This window comes from Physeter macrocephalus, chromosome 11, assembly GCF_002837175.3.
Source record: "Physeter macrocephalus isolate SW-GA chromosome 11, ASM283717v5, whole genome shotgun sequence".
Classification (NCBI taxonomy): domain Eukaryota; kingdom Metazoa; phylum Chordata; class Mammalia; order Artiodactyla; family Physeteridae; genus Physeter; species Physeter macrocephalus.
The window spans coordinates 95,685,702-95,710,131 of NC_041224.1; the positions used below are offsets into that span (position 1 = coordinate 95,685,702).

General features: G+C 39.3%; 1 protein-coding gene across 5 annotated transcripts in view; it reads left to right on the top strand.

The window, feature by feature from the left end:
* The first annotated feature begins 8,086 nt into the window (after nucleotides 1-8,086).
* The window catches only part of TTBK2 (tau tubulin kinase 2), a 156,633-nt gene continuing 140,289 nt past the window's right edge, over nucleotides 8,087-24,430 (top strand). For 4 of the 5 annotated variants that reach the window (XM_055088289.1, XM_055088286.1, XM_055088288.1 and 1 more), the window contains exon 1: nucleotides 8,087-8,449. The gene's annotated coding sequence lies outside the window, so the exon portion shown is untranslated. Of the gene's footprint in view, nucleotides 8,450-12,418; nucleotides 12,451-24,430 lie in introns of those variants that run through there. The other variant, XM_055088287.1, reaches the window with a different exon arrangement.

Genomic DNA, 24,430 nt, shown 5'->3' on the forward strand with positions numbered 1-24,430 from the left:
TGCTGTTTTGGGATGGAATATCCTATAAATATCAATTAAATCTATCTGGTCTATAGTGTCATTTAAAGTTTCTATTTCTTTATTTATTATTTGCGTGGAATATCTTTTACCATCCCCTCACTTTCAGTCTGTATGTGTCCCTTGGTCTGAAATGGGTCTCTTGTAGACAACATATATATGGGTCTTATTTTTGTATCCATTCAGCAAGCCTGTGTCTTTTGGTTGGAGCATTTAATCCATTCACATTTAAGGTAATTATCGATATGTATGTTCCTATGACCATTTTCTTAATTGTTTTGGGTTTGTTTTTGTAGGTCCTTTTCTTCTCTTGTGTTTCCCACTTAGAGAAGTTCCTTTAGCATTTGTTGTAGAGCTGGTTTGGTGGTGCTGAATTTCTTAGCTTTTGCTTGTCTGTAAAGCTTTTGATTTCTCCACTGAATGTGAATGAGATCCTTGCTGGGTACAGTAATCTTGGTTGTAGTTTCTTCCCTTTCATCACTTTAAGTATCATGCCACTCATCTTTGGCCTGTAGGGTTTCTGCTGAGAAATCAGCTGTTAACCTTATGGGAGTTCCCTTGTAGGTTATTTGTCTTTCCTTTCCCATGTTAGGGAAGTTTTCAACTATAATCTCTTCAAATATTTTCTCTTGTCCTTTCTCGCTCTCTTCTCCTTCTGGGACCCCTATAATGCGAATGTTGTTGCATTTAATGTTGTCCCAGAGGTCTCTTAGGCTGTCTTCATTTCTTTTCATTCTTTTTTCTTTATTTTGTTCCACAGCAGTGAATTCCACCATTCTGTGTTCCAGGTTACTTACCCGTTCTTCTGCCTCGGTTATTCTGCTATTGATTCCTTCTAGTGTAGTTTTCATTTCAGTTATTTTATTGTTCATCTCTGTTTGTTTGTACTTTATTTCTTCCAGTTCTTTGTTAAACATTTCTTGCATCTTCTCGATCTTTGCCTCCATTCTTTTTCTGAGGTCCTGGATCATCTTCACTATCATTATTCTGAACTCTTTTTCTGGAAGGTTGCCTATCTCCACTTCATTTAGTTGTTTTTCTGAGGTTTTATCTATTCCTTCCTCTGGTACATAGCCCTCTGCCTTTTCATCTTGTCTATCTTTCTGTGAATGTGGTTTTTGTTCCACAGGTTGCAGGATTGTAGTTCTTCTTGCTTCTGCTGTCTGATCTTTGATTTCTAAAAATTATAAAAACACCTACCCACTGGATAGTGTGCTTTGATTAATAAGACAAAATAGAGAGAAGAGACCATTCTAAGTTTTATTCCAGTACAGCTGGCAGTGGAATACTATGATCACTAGGGTGCGCTATTAGCATTACCAGGCAGTTATTCTACCTTAAAACACAGAAAGCCATCCAGCTTTTGGAGCAGCTAATCGCTGAACCAGATTGAAAGTCACTGAATTTTTTCCAGAGTGTCCCAGACACACATCAGGAATCACAACATCACCTCACCACTTTCTCACTGGAAAACTGTGAGTATCCAACAATGCTTTGTTAATTGATGACCTTGCAACAAAGAGGAAACCTAGAAGACTGAGCAAATATGTAGAGAATTTACTGTTCTAGTAGAATAAAACTTGTAAAAAGTTAACTGTTAACATTTAATCGTATTGTTGTGTTGTATTTCATAAAAGTTAGGCATAAATAGGAAGTAGATCAAGAAATAACTATAATTAGAATTACTTTTTAAATACAAATTTAGTTTCTTTTCTAACTTAACTAGTTTTAATCAGTGTCAGTCTTCCCTAACATTTTGGTCTATTTTAATAATCACCAAACATCAACAGGTTAAAAGACAATAGGCTCATATATCCAGAATTGAGATTACCTTGCCCATCTACCCCCTACCTCCTGCCAGTTTTCTCTTACTGATTCCTTTTCATTGGAAATTTCTTTAATTAGAAATAAAGTCTTTCACAGCAAAATAAAGGATGAAGTTTTCAAAAATACAAACACTTGAGGTAATTAATGTATTTGGTGTGAATGCATTTCTGTCAAAATCAGAGTGCATCTGACACTAGCTTAAAGAGGTCAAGCTCTCAGAGGACCCCCCAAAGTTTGGCCTGCAACCTATAGATTACTGACCCCTGTTCTAGAGCATCTATATAGCCTACATAATATACCTTTAGCAGTTATTGCGGTGCATTGCAGTAGGATTTGCATGTTTGCTAATCCACTATGAAACTCTTAAGGACAGAGACTGAGTTTATTCATGTTTGTTCTCCCAGTGCCTAGCAGAGTGGTTGGCATTAATTGGCTCTAAAATATTTTGTTTAGTGGATTAAGTAACATTCAAATAGAAACTGGTTAGATTGACCAAAAATTTAAAAAAACAGGACTGTTTGCTGGTTTGTGGAAACACTTGAGCACCAGTCCACTATGAGCTTCATGTTTCAAAAGACTGTGCAGAGTTTTTAGAAACAGCTTTATTGAGATATACAGTTAGTGCTCTGCACCTCTGTATCCTTGGGTACTGCATCCATGGATTCAATTAACCACAGTCTGAAAATATTTGCAAATTCCAGAAAGTCCCAAAAGCAAAACTTGAATCTTCTGCATGCCAGGCAACTATTCACATAGCATTTACATTCTACTAGGTATGTTACAGGTATATTATAAGTAATCTAGAGATGATTTAAAATATATGGGAAGATGGTTTTTGGGGACCCTAGCCTGCCATCTTCTCAGTCTGCTGGCTTTCTGAATAAAGTCACATTCCTTGCCTCAAAAAAAGAAAAAGTATATGGGAGGGTGTGCATAGATTATATGCACACACACACACAAAAGCATATGGGAGGGTTTGCATAGGTTTTATGCAAATACTATGCTGTTTGATTTTTTTCTTCCAGTTTTATTGAAATATAATTGACATACAGCACTGTATAAGTTTAAGGTGTGCAGCATAATGATCTGACTTACATACATCATGAAATGATTATCACAAGTTTAATGAACATCCATCATCTCATATAGATACAAAATTAAAGAAATAGAAAAAATGTTTTCCTTGTGATGAGAACTCTTAGGGTTTACTCTCTTAACTTTCATACATAATGCACAGCAGTGTTAATTAGGGAATTCCTTGGTGGTCCAGTGGTTAGGGCTCTGCACTTCCACTGCAGGGGGCATGGGTTCAATCCCTGGTCCTGGAACTAAGATCACCCAAGTGGAGTGGCGCGGCCAAAAGAAAAAAAAAAGACAAGAAAGCAAAAAACAAAACAAGCAGTGTTAATTATATTTATCATGTTGTACATTATATCCCTAGTGCTTATTCTTCGTATAACTGCAAGTTTGTACCTTTTGACTGCCTTCATTTTCCCTTCCCCCTACACCTTGCCTCTGGTAACCACAAATCGGATCTCTTTGTCTTCGAGTTTGTTTGTTTCCTTGTTTTTGAAGTACAATTGATCTACAACACTATGTTAGTTCCTACTATGCCATTTTATATAAGGGACTTGAGCATCCTCGGGTTTTGGTATCTGCAGGGGGGAACTGCAGGAGGGGTGGGGGTCTGGAACCCATCCTCCAGAGATACCAAGAGATGACTGTAATTCGCATGCCATACAATCCACCCATTTAAAGTGTACAATTCTGAGATTTTTTTAAATTGAGATATAATTCATGTATTATGTTAGTTTCAGGTATACGACATGAGATTTGTTTTTAAAGAGAGAGAGGGAAAGCAAAAGGGAAGGGAGGTCTCTTTTCCTTGAGTTGCACACTGATTCATACTGTGGTATTGTAAAAATGATGTAAATAACTCATCTAGATCATTTCCTGTTTGGATTTAGGGGAAGAATAGAAAGTAGTAAATCAATGGGTATCTGAATATGGAAAGATGCCACAAATGGAGGAAAAGGGAAAGAAGAAAGGGATTCTCCAGTACGTTATTTATTTTGGGCAGGAGAAAAGAAGCTGTGTTGAAAGAGGCATTATGTTCTGTGGGGAACTCAGTATAAATCTGAACTTGGCTCATTATCCTTGGATATGCTCTAAGGCTGATCCTAGAATCAGAGTCTCATTGTTTCAGGCTCAGTTATCCAGAGCACACATCTCTAGACTTGAATCATTCCTCTCTCCCATGTTTTTGCAAATCTTACTGTATTAGTTCTCAATTGCTGCATGATAAATTTCCCCCAAAACTTAGTGCTTAAAGCAACAGTAAACATTTATTATATCACATAGTGTCTGTGGGTCTGGATTTTGGCTGTGGCTTAGTTGGGTGGTTCTGGCTTGAGGTATTTCACAGAGTGGCAGTCAAAATGCCAGCTAGGCCTGCCGTCGTCATCTGAAGGCTTGGCTGGGGCTGGAGGATCTATTTCCAAGAACAGTTCATTAAGATGGCTGGCAAATTGGTGCTGATTATTGGTGTGATGCCTCAGTTTTTTGCCAGATAGCCACCCCAAGAGGTTGCTTGAGTGTCCTCGTATTACGGCACTGGCTTTCCTCTAAGTGAGTGACCCAAGAGAGCATAAAGTGGAAGCTGCAAAGTATTTTATAACCTAGACTTGGAATTTACACACCACAATTTCTGAAAAAGCCTATTGGTTACACGAGGCAGCCCAATTCAGTATGGGAGGGACTAGACTATACAAGGGTGAAGATACCAGGAGGCAGGGATCACGAGGTGCCTAGAGGCTATCAAATTTATTTATTTTTTAATATATATATTTGAGATACATATATCTCAAAAGGAGATTCCTAAATTCTGGTACCAGCTCTTGAATATTACCTTGCCATTTATCCTAACTGAAAAATTATCTCTTGGGACAGACCAATAATTCTTTATTTTTAAATTAATTAATCAATTTATTTTTGGCTGCATTGGGTCTTCGTTGCCGCGCACAGACTTTCTCTAGTTGTGGCGAGCGGGGCAACTCTTTGTTGTGGTGCGCGTGCTTCTCATTGTGGTGGCTTCTCTTGTTGGGAGCAGGGGCTCTAGGCACACGGGCTCAGTAGTTGTGGCTCGTGGGCTCTAGAGCGTAGGCTCAGTAGTTGTGGCGCACGGGCTTAGTTGCTCCATGGCATGTGGGATCTTCCCGGACTAGGTCTCGAACCCATGTCCCCTGCATTGGCAGGCAGATTCTTAACCACTGCGCCACCAGGGAAGTCCCCAGACCAATAATTTTTTTTTTTTTTTTTTAGAGAGGAAGCCAGTGGGGCCAGAGGATTCGGGTGTGGTTCTTTTATTTATTTATTTATGTGTTTGTTTATTCTATTTTTGGCTGCGTTGGGTCTTCGTTGCTGCACGCAGGCTTTCTCTGCTTGCAGCGAGCGGTGCCTACTCCTTGTTGCAGTGCATGGGCTTCTCACTGCGGTGGCTTCTCTTGTTGCAGAGCATGGGCTCTAGGCTTGCGGGCTTCAGTAGTTGCAGCACGCAGGCTCAGTAGCTGTGGCTCGCGGGCTCTAGAGCTCAGGCTCAGTAGTTGTGGCGCACGGGCTTAGTTGCTCCATGGCATGTGGGATCTTCCCGGACTAGGTCTCGAACCCATGTCCCCTGCATTGGCAGGCAGATTCTTAACCACTGCGCCACCAGGGAAGTCCCCAGACCAATAATTTTTTTTTTTTTTTTTTAGAGAGGAAGCCAGTGGGGCCAGAGGATTCGGGTGTGGTTCTTTTATTTATTTATTTATGTGTTTGTTTATTCTATCTAGGTGGTCACAAACCACCGAGCTGATCTCCCTGTGCTATGCGGCTGCTTCCCACTAGCTATCTATTTTACGTTTGGTAGTGTACATATGTCCATACCACTCTCTCACTTTGTCACAGCTTACCCTCAGTAGTTGTGGCGCACGGGCTTAGTTGCTCCGCGGCATGTGGGATCTTCCCGGACCAGGGATCGAATCCATGTCCCCTGCATTGGCAGGCGGGTTCTTAACCACTGTGCTACCAGGGAAGTCCCGGGACCAATAATTCTTAAATGGAAAAGACCAAAGAAAAAAAGGGGGCCTGGGAAACTGTTTTCCTTGGGCACTCCAATATCCTAGGGTTCCTATACCTGTGGCATTAACTTTCACTATGTATTCATTCTTATACTTCCTACTCTGAGATATACTGTTGTACTATTCTCAAGATACTCATCATACAACACTTCCCTTTGCACTGCACTTTTTTTCCCCTTCAACTCTTTCTTGATATACAGCTGCTGGACTGCTTTCTCACAAACTCTTCTATTTATCTTATCCTTCATGGGTTTGCAAATGAGAGTTGGTCATAAGATAACAGTCAGAAGAATAATCATCTTTCCATCATTTGGAGAATCCAGCTGTATCTACTGACTCATTTAAAATAAACACAATAGTAGTTCTATGAATAAATTCACTAAAACGCTTACCTATGATAGCAGAGATTATATCTGGGTAGCTTGGAGAGACACATTATATTTGCTAAGTGAGTGAAAAATATTCTCTTTGAATAGAGAATAGCTATTTGAAATCCTGCTAGGCATTATTTCAATGAATCTGGACTTTGTTTCCCCTATAAACTTCTTTAATTTTAAAGAAAAGTATTTACAGAAACACTAATCCTTTCCAATTCAAATTACTTGCCCTGCCAATACTCTGAAGTGAACTATATTCTGTTAGACAAAGTAATGGAAAAAGCAACCTGTGGTTTTAATCAGTGGAAAGAAAATAATTTGGCAACTTCTTTAAGTTTGACTAGAACAAGATGAGCTACATCATCAAGTACCTTTTATGGACGTTTTGTCCTGCTTTTCATCCAAGGATCTAGACATGACAGACACTAGAAGTGCCTGCTGTTTTTCAAAGAATGTCAAGAGGCTGTGGCATTTCCTGAACAAGAAGAAACAGATTCAATAATTGTTATGAGATTGAATATAGATTCGTATTTAACCATTCTATATTCTCAATCAGCTTTAATCATAATGTCACTTGAGTGAAGAAAAAGATTTAAATTAAGGGAAGCTCATAATTCATCGCAATCTTTCAGTGCATGGCAGACTCCTGAGATTATCAAGTAAAAAAAGCATTGGACACGGGAGTTTAAGAGACCGGAGTTTTGGTTCTTCCACTAATTAGTTTTATAGCTCTAGGAAAGCTGTTAAGCTCTTTGAGTTTTTTCTTCTGTAAGTTGGTGGGTAAGGATGGGAGAGGGGTTTCATCATAAGGTTTCCTCTTTACCAAAGAGCTTGATACACCAAATACAAATTATCCCACATAGCCTCCTCGCTTTTCTTTGAAAAGTTTCTCCGCCCTCCTCGCTTTTCTTTGAAAGTCTTCGAGGGACTCCCGCATTGTCTTGCTCAGAATTCCATACTGGACCTCACCGGGGCTGCTCACTGAACCCTTCACTGGCGGTGTTTCAAAAAGGGAGTGAAATCTTGTTCTTCATGGATGTGAAAACCGTAAGGATACGCCGGGCTCCAGGCTGACATTCCTTTCTGAAGGTCTCGGTCTTCTTTCTTCCTTACACTTTTAGGCCTTTCCCCAGTACCCACCGATGATTAGCTTCATGTTAGGCGGTTCTGGGGACAGCGCCAATTTGCCAGATCCTGGCAGCGCTGCTTCTGAGGAGGTGGCATGGCAGGGCCTCATGATTTGGGGCCCTTTTTCGCGACCGAACTCCTCGGCGTGTGTAAATTCGTATCGTGACAAAGCATTTACGATTTTCTTCCGAAAAGACCAACGCTGGCGTCACAACCGTGCCTCTATAACCAAGGTAACTGCTGAGCTAGAAGGACACCACTGTGCGCCAACGACTAGTCTCAGAAGCCCTACTTCTCCGCTCCAGACTGGCGGGTAGTTGCCGCTGTGGCTGGAACTACGAGGACCAGAATTCCCGCGCGCACGCGCGCTGCCATTGTGATGCTCCTTTCCCGGTAACTCGCCCTCTCAGGCAAACCTGAAGATAGCGGCAATTCTCCGGTGGGGGGCGGAGACACTCTTTGCCTGGCTCTCCGCCCCTTTCGTGATAGGCAATGGGACCAGCCAACCAACGTGGCGGGCTTGGGACGCGCTCTCCAATCAGCACCTGTGGCGGAGAGGTGGGCGTGCGCACTGGCAGGGCAGGTGGGCTAGGCTGTGCCGGGTTGCGAAGGGGGAGAATAACGTCGGGTCAGGTCAGCGGGCGCTGCAGTAGTCGCCGCAGCGGCGATGGGAGCGGTGGGGACGAGGTGGCGGCGGCGGCGGCAGGAGAAGGAGCAGGGGCTGGCACAAGAGCAGCGGCTGGGGGCGGTCAGCAGCAGCAGTAACAGCAGCAGCCACCGCCGCCAGTAAACGCGGACGGTACCCTAGGGGACTACCCAGCCGGCCGGCCCTCGAAGCCGCCCTCGGGTCCCGCCGCACTGGGCGGCGGGGGATGGGCAGGCGGCGTTCGTCCCGCCTGCTGAGGGTTGACCTCTGCCGGTCCCGGCCCTGAGCTGGACCCGAGCCCTCCGCCCGAAATCCCTGCGTCCGCCACGGCCCAGGTAGGACACACCCCCCCGAGCCCCCAGGACCCCGCTGGGGGAGCCCCGCGCCCCGCCCTCCCTCAGTCCTGACCCCCTCCTCCGGCCGCACCCCTCGCCCAGTGACCGATCCTGGTGCGGAGGGGAGGGGTACCGGAGACTCCTCGGTCGCTACCCACGCCCTGGGCTTGTGCCAGACCCAGTCACTCCAAGTCGGAGGCTGCTTCTCCCCCGTTTTCCTGGAGGGTTGTGCCCCGTATCCCCAGAGGCTTTTGGTGTCTTCGCTGAACTTGGAGGGTCACAAAGCTTCGTTCTGTTTCTCTCTCTGTGGGTGACCCACATACCACTTGTATTCATGCTGCTTTAGGTACCAGGACTGAACACAGATGATTCTCAGGATATACTGAGTGCTTCTTTCCCACCCCGCTTCCGCAAATCTAATAGAAGAGGGCATGGGACTATAGAATCTGTTTGTTGTGTAGTAACGACAGTGGAGGCCATGACTTTATGGTACTTAGGGTGCGAAGTAGACCTGAGGGATTTGCTCGTCATTTGCTTTGACTAAGATGATGTTGACACCCCGGGATCCTGTGGGAGGGACCAAAGACTCCACACGTATTTACTGTTAAATCAGAAGTAAATAATATATTGGGATGCCAGGATACTTTATCCACAGTGAACTTAATTTTGTTTCAGTCGTGGCTGCATTAGAGGTAAAAATGACATTGAGTTGTACTTTGCTTTAAATTAAAGTTGATAGGTGGCAGCAATCCGATATTAACTCTTCTTGTTGCTTTAGAAATTGTTCTATGTTTGAACATTAAAGAGGGCAATTTTATAATAACCTGTGTATTATGTAAAGATGTTTTGGTATTAAATAGAAATTAAGTTTTTTAATGCATGTATGAGGATCATAATATAATGAATGGGCACATGTACACACCCGGAGGATCCACTCAGTGTGTTTTGTTACAGTGTTTGGTTCTGAGCCATTAATAAAAGTTTCATTGGTTTCTAAATACTGGTTTGCTAGGATAGACCATAAAGATGTATTTGCTGTTTTCTTTTGGCTAAATGGAATAGAGTAACGTTCATTTGAGGGGGAAGGGGTGATGGGAGATTGATTTTAAAGCTGAATGTTATTTTTTTAAAATTTAAATAAAGCAGTAATGATAACAAATATTACTTATATGACTAATCTTGAAGAATTCATCCTAAGTGTAAAAATTTTTCAGATAACAAGTATGTGGACTTGGATGATGTATTGTGCTCTTTTGAAATTGAAAACGTACTGAAAGGACTCTCTAATTTAGAAGCTTCTGTTTTCCTGTATGATACATTTTTATCAAGGCACTAAACGGGATGTTTGAAGCATGGTTATAAAGGAAAGTCTTTCTAACACTTTTCCTTTATGATAGAATGTTAAAAAATGCTTTTTCTTCTGTTAGTTTTAGACACATAAAAGAAATTAAATTCCCTAGCTTCATTAATTTAATTTGTAATATTAAATTGAAATAAATTTGGTCTTCAGTAGTGGGCTGACTAATAATGGTATATCTTGCTCATTATCTTGTACTACGGTTAATACATAATTTAGCGAATTCTTTATTGTACTGTGTATGACTTCAGATATTTGTGTCTTCTTTTGACTTTCTTTTAAATACTTATTATTTTAATGCCTCAGGAAATCTTCGTGAGAGTAGGCTCATTTGCTTTAGCAAAATGAACTCACTTATGCAGGGCTTCAAATATCTCTAAATGTAGTGTTAGAAGTGAAGTTTGTATAATGCAGGCAACTTTTGAGGGTATTTTACATTTAAAAAAATGCACTAAAATGTGAGTTAGTGATAGATTGTTGGTTTTTCATTGTAAACAAATATTACAGAGCTGAATATGCTATGATCATGGAATTTAACTTTGGTGGCAGTGGCAGGCAATTCTTTATCAGTTTTATAACTTAATGTATAGAAATGACAACTTAATTGCAATTTATGAGAGACTTTGAGCTGGAACCACGCAAATTTGATACTCTCAGATTCCTAATCCTCATAATAAATGTTTGTTGCCTGAAAAAAACCCAAAAACCAAAAAACAGTATAAAACAAGAGAAAATATTTAGTGAGCATTATTGAACTAGTGACTTCTGAATTGATTAGCAAAATAAAATAGCCTTTAAGAACTAATGGAGAATATAGCTTGCCTCCTTTTCCACTTAAAAAAAAATCTCCGATAGAAAAATTATTTTATAGATACGTGGCATTCTTTACAGTTTGAGTGCATGTTACACAAAATTACTCTAGCCATGTATTCCTTTGCTATTTTGGGGGCTCTTAAGAAAGACTCAAAATATAGCTGGAGCTATGTCAGTTTATTTGATTAGTAATATGGCAGGACATCTTCAGTATTTATAGGTTTTGAAATATGAAATTAAACATTTGTACTGTTTTACTTCGTTGTCATTTTTTTATTACTCAGTATATTGTAAACAATAGTGATGGTGGTGGTAGATTTTTTCCCCCTAGGCTTCAGTGGATAGAATCCTTCGTTTGAAAAAACTTTTTTTTTTTAACAGTTTTTGTGCTGTAAATACTCAGTGCTTTCAGTTTAAATATCATACTTCCATATTTGATAAAAGACCCTTTAAGTCTATATGAAAAAAGTTGGGTTTTTAGAGCTGAATTTTTAACATAATTCCAACACATATTACTGCTCACAAGTTTCTGTCCTCAATATCTTGTAATCCTTGGTTGTAAGTTTAAAATATAGATTGAGGGCTTCCCTGGTGGCGCAGTGGTTGAGAGTCCGCCTGCCGACGCAGGGGACACGGGTTCGTGCCCCGGTCTGGGAAGATCCCACATGCCGCGGAGCGGCTGGGCCCGTGAGCCATGGCCGCTGAGCCTGCGCGTCCGGAGCCTGTGCTCCGCAACGGGAGAGGCCACAACAGTGAGAGGCCCGCGTACCTCAAAAAATAAATAAATAAATAAAATATATATTGAAATTATATTATTTATCTAACATCAATGTCAGTTTTGCCAGAAAGTTTCATCTTTTAAACAGGTGATTTTTAAGCAGACTTCCTGGTATATTTTCATTTATGTTATATGACTTTAAGTTAAGCATAATGATTCCTTGTGGTTATTATTTTATGTGTTCTTAATACTTAATTGAGTCTATAATACTTATCAACTTTTGTCAACATTTTGGATTTTTTTCTGTGATTTTTTTTTTTGACATTTGTATATAAGATCCTTGATATTTTGGGATGTTGATAGCTGCTTTTTATTGTGTTAAGCAATTTACTTTCACTTCAATTAGAGTAGAGCTTCCCACGGTAAAAAAATTAAGTGTTCTTTGAAAAGGACCGCAATACTCTGTAAATGACCTATATGGGAAAAGAATCTAAAAAAGAGTGGACATATATATAACTGATTCACTTTGCTGAACACCTGAAACTAACACAACATTGTAAATCAACTAGACTCCAATAAAAATTTAAAAACAAAACAAAACAAAAAAACCTGGCTTGTTGTAGTGTCTTCTGAAGAATGGGAGGTAATAGCTTCTTAGCTGCCTTTGGTAATGTCAAGATTTAACCTAACCATGTTTAAGAATCTATATTATATATTATATATTATATATATATTTTAGAGACTTTACATCTTTATTGAAAATAAAAATTAGTATTTTTTAATATTTGCATTAGAAAACTTATTTGCCATTATGTCTGTTTTTACTAAAATGCTTTTATCTTTTTTTTTTTTTTTTTTTTTTTTTTGTGGTACGCGGGCCTCTCACTGTTGCGGCCTCTCCCGTTGCGGAGCACAGGCTCCGGACGCGCAGGCTCAGCGGCCATGGCTCACGGGCCTATTCGCTCCGCGGCATGTGGGATCTTCCTGGACTAGGGCATGAACCCGCGTCCCCTGCATCGGCAGGCGGACTCGCAACCACTGCGCCACCAGGGAAGCCCTATCATTATTTTTATACTTGGATTTTTTTTTTTTTGGTCTTTCTGAAGTTCCAAGGTAATTACCTTTTTTTAAAAAATGATTTTGCATTGTTTGCCTGATCTTGTTCTAACCATGTGATCATCTCAATACTGTATTTTGCTAATATTGGTCTAACATTTAGTTTTCCATGTGTGCTGTGTGTTATGGATTAAGCTTGGGAAAAAAAACCCTGCTTTTTTCCTTGATCTACTAAGTGCCTCGGTTTCTAAAATTTCTCAGAAAAGGTTTTATCAACATTTTTCAATGACCAGTAATGCAGAGATGAGGGGATGAAAACAGGAAAAAAAAAAGAATAACTAAAGAGAAAAATGTGAGCCTTGCTTCTCATGAAATTCGATTTGAAAAAATCATCTGGAAGCTAAATAGTATGGTAGATAGTAAGCTAGATTAGGACTTCATTTCTGAGGGACTTGTGTAGCACTTAAAAAATTCAACATGTCCAAGGCCAAAGTCAGTCCACTTTTAACTTCTGTAATTATATAAATGAAGGTGTCACTATTTAATCAGTCACCCAAATTCAAAAATCCCATTAATTTAATTTTTTTGGCTTCTTCTTTTCCCTGGTTCTACCTGCACAAAACCTCTCCTTTTCATTTCTACTGCTACCATCTTAACTTAGCATCTCTGATCCTCATTATCTCTCCTTAGAACTACTGCAGTAGTCTCATTAAATATTTAAGTATCTACCATGTTACTGTGGTAGGGGTTAGAGAGTCAGCAGGGAACAAGACAGAAATGATCTCACTTTTGAACTTTAAATATGGTGGGAACAGACAATTGTAGAACAAGGAATTACAAGTGTTCCAAGTATCATGAAGGGAAAATGCAGACGGCCACATAAATGTATTAACTGACAGACCTAACACTCCGGGGGATGGGTTCAGGGAAGTAGACTTTGTTTTATCAACCACAGTTTATTCTACATACTCTACCAGTTTTGGAGGTTAGTGGATATGTTATAGCTGTAAGTAGTTAAAAAATTAAAAATAAATGTTTTAAAATAAAGATATTTAATAAAAATTAAATGTTCAGGGCTTCCTTGCTGGCGCAGTGATTGGAAGTCCGCCTGCCGATGCAGGGGACACGGGTTCGTGCCCCGGTCCGGGAGGATCCCACATGCCGCGGAGCGGCTGGGCCCATGAGCCATGGCCGCTGAGCCTGCGCTTCTGGAACCTGTGCAGTTTGGGTTCTCCCAGGCCTCAATTGCTTAAGTACTGACAGAATTCCTATGTTATATTTCATACTCTTTGAACCTCAGAAGTTAAGACTAGGCATTTCCAGTAGGAGGGTATGTATGTCTCTTTTGTAGCCAGAGTTCAGCAGCTTATAGGTGAGTTATTAAATGTACAAGTAACTAGGATATAGTTTGAACATCTTTGTAAGTTTAAAAGTATATAAATTCATTTGTAAGTCAGAAAAATATATCCCTTATCATATGCTGGCTCCTAATTTTTGGTTTATAAAATAAGGTTAGTATAGCCACAAAGCTCATGAATTAATAAATGCTTACTAGACAAATGAATAAAACTGTTAATTGTGCATCAAGGTGAGATCTGAATCTTTTCTCATCTCTACAGTAACATATCATGGGTCCTTAGATTACTTAACCCCTCTTTGCTTCGGTTTTGATTCTTTTTTTTTTTTAGTTTTTCTATTTTTAAAAAGGGAAGTTAATATATTTAAAATCCAATTATAATGAAGATTACTACAGAGAAGGTTCTTCATTGATATTTTTTTTCTTTGTCTTAGTTGGAGGATCATAGACAATGCTTTGTTTGGTTGATGTGGCTACAGTAGATTTTACCCAAGGAATTGTCTTGTTTAATGTTTTCCTTACAATCTTTTTTTTCTTTAATTTTAATTAACTAATTTATTTTTGGCTATGTTGGGTCTTTGTTGCTGCACATGGGCTTTCTCTAGTTGCAGTGAGCAAGGGCTACTCTTCATTGCAGTGTGCGGGCTTCTCGTTGCGGTGGCTTCTCTTGTTGTGGAGCACGGACTCTAGGCATGCGGGCTTCAGTAGTTGTGGCACATGGGCTCAGTAGTTTTGGCTTGTGGGCTCTAGAGCGCAGGCTCAGTATTTATGGCGCTTGGGCTTAGTTGCTCCGTGGCATGTGGGGTCTTCCCGGACCAGGGCTCGAACCCGTGTCCGCTGCATTGGCAGGCGGATTCTTAACCACTGTGCCACCAGGGAAGCCCTTTCCTTACAATCTTGCCATGTAAGTTACTCTGTACTTTCTGTAAGGGAAGAATTTGTTTATGTGTTGTTAGTATCAGTAGCCAGGGAGAGGTGAACTAGGTTGTTTACACTTTTATTCTGTTGTAGGTAATTGTAACCATAACTGACTTGTAAAATTTCTCTTCACTTTTAATAGATATTTTACTTTCTTGAATATATTTATGAGCTCAGAGAGATTCCATGCTGCTGGAAGTATAATTTATCTCCTGTTAAAATTTAGAAGGAACAGTTGAAGTGTGAGTGGTGACTAAATTTTCTTTCTCTTTTGCTATCAACAAATAGGGTTATTTGTACATCTTCATCTCTTTTTACTAACCCTTTAGAGAGGCTCTTGCTAAAACCTGCAGGGTTAAAAAAAAATCTCATGGGGTTTATTCTATTCTTGACCCTTACTTCTGTTGTTTACATTAATGTGATTAGATATTTTGAAAAGCTTAACTGGTTTGTAGTCTTTGTAAACTTGTGTGTGCACCTCAGCTTGTTTTATCTTGAGACATAATTTATTTTCTTGTAATGTGAAAAATGTATTATTTTGACTTTTGAGATATTTGATGCAGAGATAGCCACTCTGCATCTAACTATATTTTAATCTATTTTTGGAATATTAATCAGGTATCCTAAATATTATCCACTTAACAGATCATGATGACTTTGAAAACATCTGATTTTTTGTTTTAATAGGGGATGTTCAGTGTGTTGATAGTTTTCATCAAATTTGGAAAAATTTCAGAAATTTTTTCTTCAGGTTTTTTTTTTTTAAGCATGCAATCTCTTTGGGCCCAATAAATGTATCCAGAAATTAAAATATCTACTAAAAGTGGAGAGAAACTTTATATAAGATAATATGGTTACAATAACCGACAACAAAATAAAAGTATAAACAACCTCTCTATTCTCTCCTTCTGGGACTCCAGTTATATGTGTGTTAGGCTTTTTAAAAATTTTTATTTATTTATTTATTTTTGGCCGTGTTGGGTCTTCATTGCTGCACGCGGGCTTTCTCTAGTTGCATCGAGCGGGGGCTACTCTCTGTTGCGGTGCCTGGGCTTCTCATTGTGGTGGCTTCTCTTGTTGCGGAGCACAGGCTCTAGCCATGTGGGCTTCAGTAGTTGTGGCTTGTGGGCTCTAGAGTGCAAGCTCAGTAGTTGTGATGCACGGGCTTAGTTGCTCCGCGGCATGTGGGATCTTCCCGGACCAGGGCTTGAACCCATGTCCCCTGCATTGGCAGGCGGATTCTTAACCACTACACCACGAGGGAAGTCCATGTTAGGCTTTTTGATATTATCCCATTGCTCACTGATTCTCTGTGTGATTTCTGTCTTTTTCTATGTATGTTTCATTTTGGATGATTCCTTTTTCTTTCTTTTTTTAAAAAAATATTTATTTATTTATTTATTTGGCTGCATTGGGTCTTGGTTGCAGCACGTGGGCTCTTCCTTGTGGCGCGCGGGCTCTAGAGTGTGCGGGCTCAGTAGTTGTGGTGTGCGGGGTTCTCTAGTTGTGGCACGCGGGCTCTAGAGTGCTCAGGCTTAGTTGCCCTGTGGCATGAGGGATTTTATTTCCCCGACAGGGATCAAACCTGCATCCCCTGCATTGGAAGGCGGATTCTTAACCACTGGACTACCAGGGAAGTCCTGGATGATTCCTTTTTCTGTATCTTCAACTTCACTAATCCTTTATTCCACAGTGGTTAATCTGGTGTTAATCCTATCTAGTGTATTTTAAAAATCTCAGGTATATACTTCTCATGTCTAGAAGTTCATTTAAAAAATATTTCCCATTTCTTTCCTCATGCTTAATGGTTTTCTCTATTTCCTTGAATATATTTATAATAGCTGTTTTAAAGTCCTTGTCTACTATTCTGTCATCTGCACCATTTCTAAGTCTGTTTTTATTGACTGATAATTTCTCCTTGTTTGTGTCCCTGCTAATTTCTGTTTGGATGCTCGACGTTGTGATTTTACACTGTCATGTGCTGGATTTTTTTTTTTTTTAATTCCTGTAAATATTATGGGGATTTGTTCTGGGATACAGTTATTTGAAAATAGTTAGATGCATTCATGGCCTTGAATGTTTTTAAAGTTTTTTTTTTTTTTCACTCTGTTTGGTGATTATACAAACTATTCACAGCCCTGTGTGAACATTAAGGATTGTTCCTGCCTGCCTCTTTCCAGTGGTTCTTTACCCTGGCCTTGATTGCTTCTGTACACACATGCACTCATAAGTACTCTGCCAAAGTTTCAAGAGGAACCCTCTCTAGATATCCTGAGTTCTATCTTTGTACAGCTCTTCAGTGTTCTGCCCTGCCTTGGCCTCCTCAAAACTCTGAATTCTGTCTCTTCAACTCAGCGAGACTGCTGGGCTCTGTTTGGGTTCCTCATTCCTGCGCTGTAGCTTGGAAACTCTCCAGTCAGTGAGCTGGGGGCAGTCTTAAGGCTTACCTCATTTATTTCCCTTCTCTCGTGGATCCATGTTCTGTGCTGCCTATTGTCTAGTTCTAGTGCCTAAAGTCCATTGTTTCATATATTTTGTCTATTTTTCCCGTTTAAGGTGGGAGGCTAAATCTGGTCCCTGTTACTTTGGTGGTCAGAAGCCGAAGTGGTCTGGTGGGTATATTGAAATGTCAAACAAAGAGGAGTCCTATTTCAAAGTTATGCTGTCATTAGAAATCTGTGTATTATCTTTATGCCCAAATAATAGCTTCAAAAATATTTTCCTTACTCTTTAGACACGTCATAAGCTCTTCTGATGATTAATTCTAGCACTGTTCCCATTGAAATTAAAATTGTAGTTAAAAATAATTTTCCTATTTTTCTGTTAAAGAGCAGAATCTTACATAAGCTATATATGACACTTATATAAAACCCTGTTGTTACCTGTTTAGTGAATTATCTAGCTTCCCCCAAATGTAGGAGAATTTTTTTGCTTCAGCCTGTCTAGATAATAGTAGTTGTAACTGGACTTCCTTTCCTCTTGCATTATATCCTCCCCTGCTCTGAAATCCCTCAGTGGCTCTTCCTTGTCTATTGAAATTGAATGAAGTCCATCCTCTTCCTAGCCTGATTTTTAAATTTATTTATTTATTTATTTTTGGCTGCATTGGGTCTTCGTTGCTCTGCCTGGGCTTTCTCTAGCTGTGGCGAGTGGGGGCTACTCTGGGCTACTCTTCGTTGCAGTGCATGGGCTTCTCATTGTGGTGGCTTCTCTTGTTGTGGAGCACGGGCTCTAGGCACGTGGGCTTCAGTAGTTGTGGCACGTGGGCTTAGTAGTTGTGGCGCATGGGCTTAGTTGCTCCGCAGCATGTGGGATCTTTCCTGACGAGGGCTCGAACCTGTGTCCCCTGCATTGGCAGGTGGATTCTTAACCACTGCACCACCAGGGAAGCCCCCTATCCTGATTTTTACAATCTGAACTCAGTTTACCTTTCAGGTTTATGTATTCTTTCTCCGTGATCAGAACTCTTTTCCATTTAGACTAATGTATGCATTCATTTTCTCATGTACTTGTATGTTTTGCTCCTTTCCTCTTCTGTGCCTTTGCTTACATCTTCAGTTAGTTCTTGTCATTAAACAAACCACCCCGAAGTTCAGGAGCTAAAACAATAATTTATTAACTATTATGTGGGTTGGCAGTTTAGCTAGGCTTAGCTGAATGGTTCTTTTGGTCTTGTTTGGGCTCACTTATGTGAAGCAGTCACCTAGCTTGGGTTTCTTCACTATCTGGGTTCCAAAACCAGCAAAAGAGGGCAAGTCCAGTGCATAAGTGCTTTTCAACCTTCTCGGTCATGTTTGCTGATGTCCCATTGGTCAAAGCAAGTCATAGGGCCAACCTCAGTTTCCAGAATGGAGAAAGAAAATCTACCTTTCAATGGCAGATGCAGCAAGGTCACATTGTAAAGTGATGTGTATACAGGAATGGGAGGAACTTTTGGCTATTTTGCAATCACCAAACTGCTATAGATGTTATCCAGCTCCTCTAAGAAACATCATATGATCATCCTAGCCCATGTTAATCTCTCCCAGTTCTGATTTGTCATATACACTGGCCCTTGCAATTTGATGTTGATTAACTTATATATTTTACCTTTTATTTTATTTTATTTTGAATTTTATTTATTTTTTTATACAGCAGGTTCTTATTTATTTTGCCTTTTAAATCCAGAGAATTGCTATTAATTTCTGTTTTTGTATTATGTGTTCTACTTCAAAGAATAATTTGGAAATAATTGTTTAACTTCTTCCCTTGATTGTAAACTCATTGAGGGCAAAACTATGCATTATACTTCTTCCTACTCTTCTATGTATTTGTAATAATTTATTGAATGACTGTATGTTAAATTTAAAAGTCAACTCTCAATTATTTACTTGAGGACTACTTCTTTTCATTCAGCTGTCTAGGAGGTTAAAGATGTTTCATTCATTCTTCCATTCATTAAACATTTATTGAACGATTGTTCTGTGGTAGGTATTATGCTAGGTACTGAGAATACAAAGATGAGTAGAATTCTGCTCGTGATCTCAAGAAATTTATAGTCTTTTAGGAAGACATTGTAAATTGTTTTAGAAGATATGTCTTAGAAGACATGTAATTGTGCATGTGCTTCTAAGCCTCTTTCTTTACTCTGAACCCAGATTTCTTCTTCATGCTCAACTCACAGGTTACCTGGCTTTTCACCATTGTATAGATGGAACAGTCTTCTGCTATCTGTCATACTGCTAGATAGTTGTTGCCTATCTAGTTTGTGTCTGGCTTTCCCTGCTCTGGTTTATGTGGCCATTATCTGTTACTGTTCTTTTTATAAGAGACATTAATTATAGGTACAGTTTAAATTTATGTATTTTATTTATTTTATTTTTGGCTGTGTTGGGTCTTCGTTGTTGCATGCGGGCTTTCTCTAGTTGTGGCAAGCGGGGGCTACTCTTTGTTGAGGTGCACAGGCTTCTGATTGTGGTGGCTTCTCTTGTTGCGGAGCATGTGCTCTAGGCGCTCGGGCTTCAGTAGTTGCAGAGCACAAGCTCAGTAGTTGCAGTGCATGGGCTCAGTAGACGTGGCTCGCAGGCTCAGTAGTTGTAGCACACGGGCTCAGTAGACATGGCTCGTGGGCTCTAGAGCGCAGGCTCAGTAGTTGTGGCGCACGGGCTTAGTTGCTCTGTGGCGTGTGGGATCTTCCCAGACCAAGGATTGAATCCGTGTCCCCTGCATTGGTAGGTGGTTTCTTACCCACTGTGCCACCAGGGAAGCCCCCTGTACAGCTTAAAGAATAATTATAAGGCCAAGTGGTCAAGAAATAGAACACTACCAGCATCTCAGAAGCCCTTTCCTTATCTCCTTTTCTTACCCCAAAGGAATTCATTCTTGTGCTTTTTATGAAAAATCATGTCCTTGTTTTTTCTTTATAGACTTACTACCTATACTTGCATCCCTATTTAACATAGTTTAGTTTTGCTTAATTTTGAACTTTATATAGAAGGACTTATGTTGTAAGTATACTTTTGTCTTGCTTGATTTTTTTCAATGTCTATCGTGAGATTTAGTCATGTAGTTCAGAGTAGCAGTAGTTTGATTTTCTTTTTAGCATATTTTTTTGTGGCAGGTATAATAATGGTCCCCCCAAAGATACTCACTTTCTAATCCCTGAAACTTCTGAATATGTTACCTTATAGGCAGAATGGACTTTGCAGGTGTGATTAACTTAAAGCTCTGAGTTGGGAAGATTATCCTCGATTTTCCAGGTGGGTTTAGTGTACTCACAAGGGTCCTGTAAGAGGGAGGCATATATATTTTGTCAGAGAGAAGTAGGGAGATGTGATGATGGAAGCAGAGGTCAGAGAGATTTGAAGATGCTAACTACACTACTCCAGCTTTGAAGGTGGAGGATGGGGCCATGAGCCAAAGAATGAAGGTAACTTCTAGAAGTTGGAAAAGGCAAGGAAGAGGATTCTCCTCTAGAGCCTCCAGAAGGAGCATAGCTTTGCTGATACCTTGATTTTAGCCCCAGTGGAAGCCTGGACTTCTGATCTCCAGAACTGTAAGACTATAAATTTATGTTGTTTTGCTGCTAAATTTGTGGTAATTTGTTACATCAGCAGTAGGAAGCAAGTACATTTTTTCACTGTATGAATATATTATAATTTATCCATTCTTCTCTTGCTGGACATTTGGGTTGTTTCCAGTTTTTGGCATTTATGGACATTGTGACTGAAAATTCTTGTACATATTTCCTGGTGCACGTGAGAGAAGAGTGTCTTTAGGATATACCTAGGAAAAGGGTTGCTGGGTCACAGTACGTGCATATTTTCAGCTTTACTTTATGATACAGAACTATTTTCCAAAGTACATTCCTACTAGCAATGTGTGAGAGTCTTTACTTTTTATGTTTAAATAATTTCTTTTTTTATATTCACTATGACAGTGCTTCCTTTTTTTATGTAGGTGGGTACTCAAAATTTGCTTCAAGTGAAAGCACGTTTGGGAACTAATTTATACTTTTTCCAACCTAGAAATAGTAGGTTTATTTTTATTCCCTTTTTGGTCAACTAATTTTTCTGTTAACTTTAAGAGCAAAATTATAACAATGCAAATGCTGTAATTTAATTTGTAATCATAGTTGTAGAGTAACAATTTCTCTTGCTGACAAAAACATTTTTATATGAATTTGATAAGTGATAGTTGCATACTAGGTTTAAATTCTAGTTTTCCATGCAAATATGATTATTTTCTTTCATCAACATTCAAGCAGTTCAGGGACTGTTTTAGATAACATTATGTTTGTGAATGTGACTATTTCTTCTTCTGTTGGCTAAGAAGCATGCAAAATGATGTAGTAAGTAATGATTACCATTTATTGGGCACAGTCAGTGTAGCAGGCACTGTGATGAGTAAGCACATTACATATATCATGTATTATCATTTTTAATCCTTAAATAGCCACAGTTGTTCTCTCTCTTCTACAGTTGAGGAAATTGAGGCATAGAGAAGTTAAGTAGTGGGTCCTAGGTTATACAGCCAGGATTTGAATCTAGGTAGTCTGGTCTCCCCCTCCCCGCACAGCCTGTGGGATCTTTGTTCTCTGACCAGGGATTGAACCCGGCCCCTTGGCAGTGAGATTGCGGAGTCCTAACCACTGGACCTCCAGGGAATTCCCCAGATAGTCTGGTGTTAATCTCTATTCTGTGAGGTCCCTGTAGCTAAAAGAAAATAAACACACTGCAGTGTTATTAATTTCTCAGACAATACTCTTGTAGGGAGTTATCTTCGTTAAGTGTGGTTTGGTCTGGTTTATGTTTTTGGAATTCTTATATTAGTACAGTTTTTATCCATTTGCCTTTGTGTCTTATCACTTTTATTTTCATTCTCCTTTTAGTTCTCATTTTTCCTCTCATCTTTCTGTTATACTTGTATATGTGAACCTATATGACTTATAAATTACATACAGTTTGATGTCTCATTTTCATCTGGTTAGTTAAATTACTTCACTAAATATCTATTGATTAACTGCAAAGTTCATAATTTTTGATTATGGTGGAGAATATAGTGACTATGATATGGTCTTTGTCATCACCTAGTTTGTAATCTAGGGGATTGTCAATATTTACTTATTAATTTGTTGGCTATTTTTCTTCTCAATCTTTTTCTACCAAGCAAATGTTTCAAATGATTTTTCACCACATGGTATTTTACAAGTTGAATCTCCATTTAGTATGTTCTGTCTGTATTTTGATCATCTTTGGGTCTGTTTTGGCAACACCTCCAGATTTAGCATCACTGTCTGAATTCATTATCATGCTGTTTACTTTCTATTTTAGGTCATTGAGGATATTGCCAAGGAGGAATTATTTAGGTTCTCTCTTGCAGTATCTCATTTTCTTGCACCAAGATTATTTTAAAGCTATTAGTTTACTGAAAAAATGAATCCCAAACAGTTATTTGACAGCATTGATACTGCAGCCAGATTACATTAATTTTTTCAGACATACTTCGTGATGTGGAATCAAAAAGAACCTGTGGTTCGTGTACAACTTTGAGAAACAATTGTTTTACACCAGTGAAGCCTGGTGTGTTAGTTATCTATGGCCACATAACAAATTACCCCTAACTTACTGTTTTAAAACAACAGCATTATTTCACAGAGTCTGTGGGTCAGGATTTTGTGTGTGACTCAGCTGGGTACTCTGTTTCAAGATCAGTCGGAGAGTGCAATTAAGGTAGGCTGTAGTCATTAAAAGGCACAACTGAGGAAGGATCTGTTTCCAAGCTTACTCCAGAGGTTGTTGGCATGATTCCATTCCTTGTGGGTGGCTGGACTGAGGGCTGTTGGTACCTTTTGTAAGTGGAATCATATGCTAGCAGAGGTTGTCCTAGCACATGGGTCTTTCCTTGGGGCAACATGGCAGCTTTCCTCATCAGAGCAAGCAAGTAGGAAGAGCCAGAGAGAGACAATGAGCAAGGTAGATGTCACAGTCTTTTATATCTGGGAAGTGATATCATGTCACTTTTGCGGTATTGTGTTCATTAGAGTCAAGTCACTGGATCCACCCACACTAAGGGGGAAGGGATCAATAACATGAGATGGGGATTATTGGGAGCCATTTTAGAAGCAATCTAGTACACCTTGGTAGCTTACAGGATTCTGGGCTTTTCCCTTAGGGTTCAGTTTCTAATTGGAACAGGTGTATTTTTAGCTTTATATCAGTATCTTGAAGGACTCTATCCAGGATACTACTTTGTTCCATGATCTTTCTACTGGTAATTTAAAGTGAGATATGCTGAAAATTATTTGGTAATTATATTTCTGAGGGGTACCTAGTAGTATTATTTAAAATAGAAACTTTTTTCGTGGTAAAATATACATTCGATTTTCCATTTTAACTATTTTTAAGTGTACAATTCAGTGGCGTTAAGTATATTAACATTGTTCTGCAACCATCACCACAATTCATCTCCAGAACTTTTTCATCTTCCCAAAAATGAAACTCTGTATCCACACTAAATCCCTATTACCTCCTTCTTGCAGCCCCTGGCAACCACCAGACAGAAACTACCTTCTGTCTCTATGAATTTGACTAATCTAGCTACCTATTATAAATGGAATCATATATTTGACCTTTTGTGATTGGCTTTTTTCACTTAACATAGGTCTTCAAGGTTCATTCATGTTGTAGCATGTGTGAGAATTTCCTTCCTTTTTAAAATTGAATAATATTCCATTGTATATATGTGCTACATTTTTGTTTATCCATTCATCTGTCATTTGGGATGGACACTTGAGTGCTTCTGCTTCTTGGCTCTTATGAATAATTCAGCCATGAACACTGGTGTACAAATATCTTTTTGAGTCCCTCCTTTGAATTCAAAGGTGGAATTGCATGATTATATCATAATTCTATGTTTAATTTTTTTGAGGAACCTCCAGTACTGTTTTCTACAGTGGCTGCACCATTTCACATTTCCTCATTCCTCATTTCCATCAGCAATGCACAGGGGTTCCACTTTCTCCACATTTTTGCCAACACTTATTTTCATGTTTTTTGATAGTTATTCTAAATGGGTTGTAAAGTGGTTTGATTTGCATTTTCCTAGTTAATTAATGATGTTGAGCATCTTTCCATGCTTATGATCCTTTGTATATTTTCTTTGGAGAAATGTCTATTCAGGTCTTTTGCCCTTTTTAAAAATTGGGTTGTTTGTTATTTTGTGGTTGAGTTTTAGGATTTCTTTATATATTCTAAATGTTAACCCCTTATCAGATATATTATT